This window comes from Adiantum capillus-veneris, chromosome 27 (genome assembly GCF_014529385.1).
Source record: "Adiantum capillus-veneris isolate H3 chromosome 27, ASM1452938v2, whole genome shotgun sequence".
In the NCBI taxonomy this organism is placed as follows: Eukaryota; Viridiplantae; Streptophyta; class Polypodiopsida; order Polypodiales; family Pteridaceae; genus Adiantum; species Adiantum capillus-veneris.
Genome location: NC_140957.1, coordinates 77,474,301 through 77,483,469, shown reverse-complemented (window position 1 = coordinate 77,483,469; position 9,169 = coordinate 77,474,301). Strand labels below are relative to the sequence as shown.

The following is a 9,169-nucleotide window of genomic DNA, read 5'->3' as shown; positions in this document are numbered from 1 at the left end:
CGAGTGGATGTTATAAAATGAAGGTCTTGCCAATGTTGAGCATGAAGATTCTGCTTTTCTTCAAAAGCTTATTGAAGATGGGATTAGTTATCCCACAAAGCTGGCCATCGTACTCTTTGTCGCGAATCTCATGTGATGGTATGGGAAGAAAACTGATTGATGTTACCCATTTGTACATATTCTAGGGCTCTTGATGATGAAGGCTCCCCAACAGTTGACCATTCAAAGCTTGAGTGGCGACTGAAATCGACCTTCTACGCTTCTACAATTTAAATTACCGGTTCCTAATGCCATCTCTGACCAAGATATCCGGCCTCTTTTGCTTATTTGTGGTCGATTTCATTGTATGTTGTACTTTGAAGCCATGTAATCTGCCTTTTGCAAATCTGGCACCATGAAAAATGCTCCAATGAAGCTTCTCTATGGTCTTCGTGATTATCTACAAGAGATGGTTGAAATCAATAGGACCTAGCTCCTCCTTTGAACTCAAGTGGATATGCAAGCCTTCAAACAAGGCAGAGCAGTGGCGGTGTGATAGGGTATGGAGTAGTGTGTGTGTGTGTGTGTGTGTGTGTGTGTGGTGTGTGTGTGTGTGTGTGTGTGTGTGTGTGTGTGTGTGTTGAGAGAGAGAGAGAGAGAGAGAGAGAGATGGCATTACCTAATGGGAACACCCTCCAAAATAGACCATATTGGGACTTTTGCGAGTATCTGCAAATCAACACAGCAAAAAAGGCAATGCAAGCGCATTTGTGGCCATTGCATCAGAGTCCTCAAGCACTCTAGCAAGAAAGTTCTCGTCATCGACACTAAGCAAGCAACAAGGGAGATGTGTTGTTTGAAGGGTGGTCTAGTTTGAAGAAGGTCGGCTCAGTATGTGCATGTGGATTTGTGTGTCGTCCTGAGCAACGAGCGAGAGAGATCGAATGCTGCAGAGTTTGCCGAAGCTTGAGACGGGGATGGAACTTGTGGTGTGAGAGCTCATGCTCGGCTTGAAAGTCAGGGTGCCTTCGTGTGATGCCACAACCAAAGTGTCTTACTGTCTATGTTCTATGCTAGATATGGTTTGTAAAATTATAGCTGCAAGTTTCTGAGGGATTGATAGAAATAAGTGTGTGAAGATCCAAAATGTAAAAGAAAACAATATAGAAATAATTGGAGACACAACATGTGCATGGCTTGCAAAAAATGGCAGATTTGTTGGGAAGGGTTGGTGGTCGAAAGACAAAAGGCAGTGTCTGTTGCATGCAATGAAGGCCAAGACAATCAGAAAATGCTGAGGGTTGGTCTTTTGAGAGTGTGCATGGTGGCTGGGGCTATTGCGATGAGAGAGAACGAGACAATTGTAGCGGTTCTTTTGTGAATTGGAGATGGAAAGCACAATATTACCCCTTCGAATATGTGGGCATCATTGGTGGAGAGAGCGGGTTGTTAGAAAGCAATTCCGAGCAACTGAGACACACACACACACACATAGAGAGAGAGAGAGAGAGAGAGAGAGAGAAATGTTGAACCGTCGTTCTAGAGAGAGATGTATGTGTGTGGTTATGCTTCTATGGCTCCAAGCTTGCATGGCGACTATGGTTGGTGAGAAAGAGTTGATGGAGTGTGTACAAATGATTAGAGCAAAAGTAACAAACAAAGTGACTCATGGGTTGTTGGTAATAGGGGGTGGATATTATTTCTATGTCCGATGGTGGGCAAATTTGGAAATCACCAATGTCTTGAAGATTTGGCCATATGGATAGATCTCAAACTATTTCTAAAGGCCAAAACTTCCACAAGGAAGTACTTGAAAATCTTTTTCGATCCATGCTCTCAAAACTTTGGCTAAGATTTGGCCATGTCATCAAATCTTAAGCTCAGTTTGAAAGTGGGAATCCAAGAAGTCCCAAATTCACTAATATGGTGTTACTAGATGTGTAAGTGTGGCCGCAAGTTGACCAGAGGAGAGAGACTAGGTCAATAGACGACGTTAATCTGATCATGCACAATGAAAGAGAGAGAGAGAGAGAGTCTCACAAGAGAGAGAGGGAGTTCACTCGTTGTTTCAACTGCGAGTAATGGGTCCGCGCATGTATCCGAGGAAAAATAACTTCTCTCTCTGTGGCGTGTTACCACACACCAATCAATCTCCTTTCCGGACTAATCTTTCTGGAATTATCTTTGCTTTTTCTTCGAAACTGCTACAGATATCGAATGTTTCTATTTTTCTACAGGCTACATCGGGCATCGAAAATTTAGACTTTGGAATCTCTTGGGGTTGTATCCCACGCACATTGGTTCAATTAACCTTATTCTTTCTCTATACTTGAATCTTCAGCTCAATTCATAGGAAAAATCCCTGAGTCTCTTGGGATTGTTTACCTTCTCCTTCTACTTCTCGTTCTTCGTAAAACTCCGGCTACTTCTACTTCTTCTCCTTATTCCCTCGTGCCAAATTCCATGGTGGTTTATATATCCATCGATTCTAAACTTATCATCAACCAAGCTTAGAATTCTTAAACAACTCTCACTAAGTCATACTGGCTCACCTCCAAGCTACAAAAGGAGTGGGATAAGGCCTCATAGTGGTTCATGCTCTATTTTATTCATTTGCTTACGAGATTCCTCCTACTTGCCTCTCAAAGCCTACCTTAGGATTCCTACCTCTTAAAAGGAAGAGTCGAGGATATTTCGAACCCGGAACCATAAGGACTGCAAGATTAGGAATTACTACCTTAGGATTCCTACCTTTTAAAAGGGAGAGTCGAGGATTCGAACCCGGAACCAGAAGGACTGCAAGATTACAAATGCTTACGTAACCAATCGAGCATCCCTGCAAGGCTGACGATGATGGAAATTCGTTCAATAATGAAAAGATGAACATCCACTACTTGCTCGCACGGAGCAGGGCAGATGACTGCCACAGAGCAGGGCTTCCCCCCTGCTCCTCCCTGCTACACCTGGATTTTGTGCGTGCTCTCACAAGCTCCATGTGCTCGCTCGTCGGCAACTCTACGCTGCTCGCATCTCTATCGCTCGAGCGGCCTTAATGTTGCTCGCTCCTGGATGTACTCACACCCGTCAGTATCGTAGAGGATTCTGGCTTATTTTATTTTTCATAATGGGTGCCACATACTGGTTCATCTCCCAATTTATCAATTGGAATCTCACTATATTCCATCTCAAGCTCTGTGGGTAGCCAAGTTCAAGGGCCAAAAGAAACACTTGTCAGCGAGAATTGAACCCGACACACCGCAATCAGGAAGCATCCTTTGTGTTGAACCATCCCACCAGCACCAGGTGCTTGTGACATTGCTTGCCCCTTTGTTATAAAACAAGCAAGCCCCCAGTCCTCTGCCCGCCCCCGTGTCCTCCCTAGCCCAGTCGTCGTTGTCCAGCACACATAGCTCTTCCAATCTCGCATCACATTCTCCTACTCTGTCTGCTTGCTACAAGCCACGTTCTTCGCTGTCCTGCCTGCGAGTCGCTAAAGTGAAGAAAATGAAAGCATCTCCCAAGATTCCAATCTTTAACGAGCTATTTGAAATCGTGGCAACATATGATAGACGTAACAGAGTCCTGCTTGAATTTTTTGGAGAGCAGCTCATGTGATGTCACGGCCCACGACACGACTCTACCCCTTGCCCCCGTCCTTTATAAAGCCTGTCGAAGCGTGCCTCTGCTGTAAAAGCTCTCCTCTCATCCCGTCGAAGCGTGCCTGCGAGTCGCAACCTCCTTCCCTGCTATAGTGAAGAAAATGAAAGCATCTCCCAAGATTCCAATCTTTAACGAGCTATTTGAAATCGTGGCAACATATAAGAGACGTAACGAAGTCCTGCTTGAATTTTTTGGAGAGGAGCTACTGTGATGTCACTACCCACGACACGACTGTACCATGCAATGCAATGAAGGCAGTGTCTGTTGCATGCAATGAAGGCCAAGACAATCGAAAAATGCTGAGGATTGATCTTTTGAGAGTGTGCATGGTGGCTGGGGCTGTTGCTATGAGAGAGAACGAGACAGTTGTAGCGGTTCTTTTGTGAATTGGAGATGGCATACACAATATGCCCCCTTTGAATATGTGGGCATCACTGGTGGAGAGAGCAGGTTGTTAGAAAGCAATTCCGAGCAACTGAGACACACACACATAAGAGAGAGAGAGAGAGAGAGAGAGAGAGAGAGAGAGAGAGAGAGAGAGAGAGAGAGATGTTGAACCATCGACGTTGTAGAGAGAGATGTATGTGTGTGGTTGTGCTTCTATGACTCCAAGCTTGCATGGCGACTATGGTTGGTGAGAAAGAGTTGATGGAGTGTGTACAAATGATTAGAGAAAAAAGCAACAAACAAAGTGACTCATGGGTTGTTGGTAATAGGGGGTGGATATTATTTCTATAACAGATGGTGGCATGAGCGAGAGATAGGGAGTCAGGGAATCAGATGAAAGAGTTTGAGACTTTAGAGCAAATTTGGAATCACCAATGTCTTGAAGATTTGGCCATATGGATAGATCTCAAACTATTTCTAAAGGCCAAAACTTCCACAAGGAAGTACTTGAAAATCTCTTTCGATCCATGCTTCAAAACTTTGGCTAAGATTTGGCCATGTCGTCAAATCTTAAGCTCAGTTTGAAAGTGGGAATCCAAGAAGTCCCAAGTTCACTAATATGGTGTTACTAGATGTGTAAGTGTGGCCGCAAGTTGACGAGAGGAGAGAGACTAGGTCAATAGACGACGTTAATCTGATCATGCACAATGAGAGAGAGAGAGAGAGAGGAGAGAGAGAGTTCACTTGTTGTTTCAACTGCGAGTAATGGGTCCGCGCATGTATCCGAGGAAAATAACTTCTCTCTCTGTGGCGTGTTACCACACACCAATCAATCTCCTTTCCGGACTAATCTTTCTGGAATTATCTTTGCTTTTTCTTCGAACTGCTACAGATATCGAATGTTTCTATTTTTCTACAGGCTACATCGGGCATCGAAAATTAGACTTTGGAATCTCTTGGGGTTGTTTCCCCGCACATTGGTTCAATTACCTGATTCTTTCTCTATACTTGAATCTTCAGCTCAATTCATAGGAAAAATCCCTGAGTCTCTTGGGATTGTTTACCTTTTCCTTCTACTTCTCGTTCTTCGTAAAACTCCGGCTACTTCTACTTCTTCTCCTTATTCCCTCGTGCCAAATTCCATGGTGGTTTATATATCCATCGATTCTAAACTTATCATCAACCAAGCTTAGAATTCTTAAACAGCTCTCACTAAGTCATACTGGCTCACCTCCAAGCTACAAAAGGAGTGGGATAAGGCCTCATAGTGGTTCGAGCTCTATTTTATTCATTTGCTTACGAGATTCCTCTACTTGCCTCTCAAAGCCTACCTTAGGATTCCTACCTCTTAAAAGGAAGAGTCGAGGATATTTCGAACCCGGAACCATAAGGACTGCAAGATTACGAATTACTACCTTAGGATTCCTACCTTTAAACGGGAGAGTCGAGGATTCGAACCCGGAACCAGAAGGACTGCAAGATTACAATGCTTACGTAACCAATCGAGCATCCCTGCAAGGCTGACGATGATGGAAATTCGTTCAATAATGAAAAGATGAACATCCACTACCTGCTTGCACGGAGCAAGGCAGATGACTGCCACAGAGCAGGGCTTCCCCCCTGCTCCTCCCTGCTACACCTGGATTTTGTGCGTGCTCTCACAAGCTCCATGTGCTCGCTCGTCGGCAACTCTACGCTGCTCGCATCTCTATCGCTCGTCGGCAACTCTACGCTGCTCGCATCTCTATCGCTCGAGCGGCCTTAATGTTGCTCTTCCTGGATGTACTCACGCCGTCAGTATCGTAGAGGATTCTGGCTTATTTTATTTTTCATAAATGGTGCCACATACTGGTTCATCTCCAATTTATCATTGGAATCTCATATATTCCATCTCAATATCCCATCTTCCATGCAGTTTGTGGGTAGCAAAGTTCAAGGGCCAAAGAAACACTTGTCAGCGAGAATTGACCCGACACACCGCAATCAGGAGCATCCTTTGTGTTGAACCATCCCACCAGCACCAGGTGCTTGTGACATTGCTTGCCCCTTTGTTATAAAACAAGCAAGCCCCCAGTCCTCTGCCCGCCCCCGTGTCCTCCCTAGCCCAGTCGTCGTTGTCCAGCACACATAGCTCTTCCAATCTCGCATCACATTCTCCTACTCTGTCTGCTTGCTACAAGCCACGTTCTTCGCTGTCCTGCCTGCGAGTCGCAACCTCCTTCCCTGCTAAAGTGAAGAAAATGAAAGCATCTCCCAAGATTCCAATCTTTAACGAGCTTTGAAATCGTGGCAATATATGATATACGTAACGGAGTCCTGCTTGAATTTTTTGGAGAGGAGCTCATGTGATGTCACGGCCCACGACACGACTCTACCCCTTGCCCCCGTCCTTTATAAAGCCTGTCGAAGCGTGCCTGTGCTGTAAAAGCTCTCCTCTCATCACTACACACGGCCAGCCTGCTATCTAAGAATTTCTTCACCTGCTGCATTTTACATGGCTCCACCTGCTGTTAAGTCGGTTCCTTTGGGGTCGCAGGGCCTCACGTTTCCGCTCAGGCCTGGGATGTATGGGCATGTCGTCCTTCTTTTATGGTCTCCCCAAGCCTGACGCCGACATGATCGCGCTCATTCACCACGCCGTCCACTCCGGCATCACCTCCTCGACACCTCTGATGTCTATGGCCCCTTCACCAACGAGCTCCTCCTGGGCAAGGTATTCATTCTGTATTGTTTTCTCATGATTTAAGGTGGCATGTTGTATTCTGATTGAGCCAGTGTTTGTATGCATTTGTTGATGCGCGCTCACTAGCTTGTCAATAGTTACCCACTTCCAATGTAGTTGAAACCTACAAACATTTGTCTGTGTGCGCATGTAATCGATCATTTGGTTCTTAATGTATGTATACAGGCTCTCAAGGGCATAAGACATAAAGTCCAGCTTGCCACAAAGTTTGGCGCCACGATTGATACAGATACTGGCACATTTGGCATCAATGGAGATCCTGCATACGTGCGTGCAGCTTGCGAAGCTAGCCTTAGGAGGCTTAATGTGGATTACATTGACTTGTACTACCAACATCGTATTGACACCAACGTTCCGATTGAAGTTACGGTGAGGTTACCTCCATAGAAGCTAAGCTGCCATGTTTTAATCATGGAACATATAACTTCAAACAGATGCGAACATTGAAATCACACCAGCATGTAAAATGCAGCAATACACGTATTTTTCAGGCACTTGTTGTTCGGCATGAGTTTTTATGTGCTCTGCTCCACAGGTGGGGGAAATGAAGAAGCTAGTGGAGGAAGGAAAGGTGAAGTATCTGGGCTATCCGAGGCTTCAGCATCAACCATACGGCGGGCTCATGCAATTCACCCCATTAGTGCCGTCCAACTGGAGTGGTCTTTGTGGTCGCGTGATGTGGAGAAAGACATCATACCCACCTGCAGGTGATCCTTGTTTCTTTTCATCTACTCTTCACGCTTGTATATGTGTGATGCATGCTGTGTTGACCGTGGTTGACAGAAAGAATAAAACTGTCACTTCACACTGGCTCCTTTTCTCACATTAATTGCAGGGAACTCGGGATTGGAATAGTTGTGTATAGCCCGCTTGGTCGAGGGTTCTTTTCAGCTGGTGCACAAAAATCCTAGAAAACGCAACAGAAACAGATTTCCGCAAGGTATGTTGTGCTGTTCGATAAGCTTGCAGAATCATTTATATGCTGAATAGTCTGTGTGCAATCTATACGTTAAAACTCACTTCCTTTTATTCATTGGCCTGTTTGCATGGTACTTGAAAGTGTAGATTGCGCAGCCAAGGATGCAGGGAGTAAATCTTGAAAAAAATCAGATCTTGTTTGAAGCATTACAAGAGTTGGCTGCAAGAAAAGGGTGCACGCCAGGACAGGTCGCACTTGCTTGGGTCAGCACCAAGGGGATGACGTCGTACCCATTCCCGGCACAACTCGCGTCAAGAATTTCGAGGAAAATGTGGGTGCCCTTGATGTGAAGTTGAGCAAAGCAGAGGTGGAGGAGATTGTGGCTTTGTTTCACGAGGGCGCTATTGCCGGAGAGCGTTATGAGGATGCACATCTGTTGATGTCTCACCAGAATTCCGATACTCCCCTTGTCTGCATGGACAGCTCCTTGATTTTGCGTTTTCATCTCTCTTGCTGCAAGTTGATGCGACTATGGAAGCATCCAAGTTCCAGTTACTAGAAGCTTGTGAAGGCAAGCTACCGGACATGCCATCACAACAATTCCTCACTACTCTGACTCTCTACCCATCCAAACGACTATGCACTCCCAATGATGATGAGGAATCACATCATAGACTTCTTGTCCGTATTATCACCATCCAAATTAGCATCTATGTATCCCTATAGCTCCAATACTACATATACATTGCATAAAACATGCACATAATGAAGTTTACCTCTAATTTTGGGATCAAGAGGTAACCTACCAAGACCAGAAATCAAAACTGCATAAACCTTCAAATACAAACTAGAGTTTTCTACATGAAGGCTTTCCAACATTGCAGATTAAAGAGTACAGTTTTGTTTTTTCTTCATACTGCAACTCAACAGCATCATTCCAATTGTGGTATGCTGATCGTAACAATCATGGAAGTTTCCATATCTCTACAATTGTACCGTATGACCATACAACACAACCTACCATACAGTATGACATGGCATAGCTACCCGGAATGGGAAATCTGAATGGCAACATGCATGAAATGTTATTCCCTTTTATGGATACTCATGTCTGAAACACGAAACACGGATTCGGATGGGAGATAGGAACAGGGAACACAGACCTAAAAATGGTCATTCCTTGTGACTATGTGGTCAACATGGTTCTTGGGAGTTATTTGAACGACACATCCTACAAATCTGAATCATACGACGTGAATGGTAGTACACAATAAAGAAACCATACCAAACTTTATTACACGATAGTATGATGACAACCCTTGTTACGATGCTCCCACTATCTTGTTCCTTTACGTGGTGGGTTTCCTTTTTTTTTGTTTTAAGTGCTGACAAGTCAGATTTTTTTATTCCACCAACACCGTGCATTAGGCTGGGCACCTGGGGCCATCCTTTGCCTTAAGATACCGCCAAGGGCGCTTAGT

General features: G+C 44.7%; 1 pseudogene across 1 annotated transcript; it reads left to right on the top strand.

Moving 5' to 3' along the window:
- Positions 1–6,520: 6,520 nt before the first annotated feature.
- On the top strand, positions 6,521–8,546 carry LOC147422235 (putative aldo-keto reductase 2; annotated as a pseudogene). The gene is made up of 5 exons (XR_015186735.1): positions 6,521–6,739; positions 6,935–7,138; positions 7,305–7,476; positions 7,605–7,709; positions 7,835–8,546. The product of XR_015186735.1 is annotated as a putative aldo-keto reductase 2 (transcript).
- Positions 8,547–9,169: the final 623 nt, after the last annotated feature.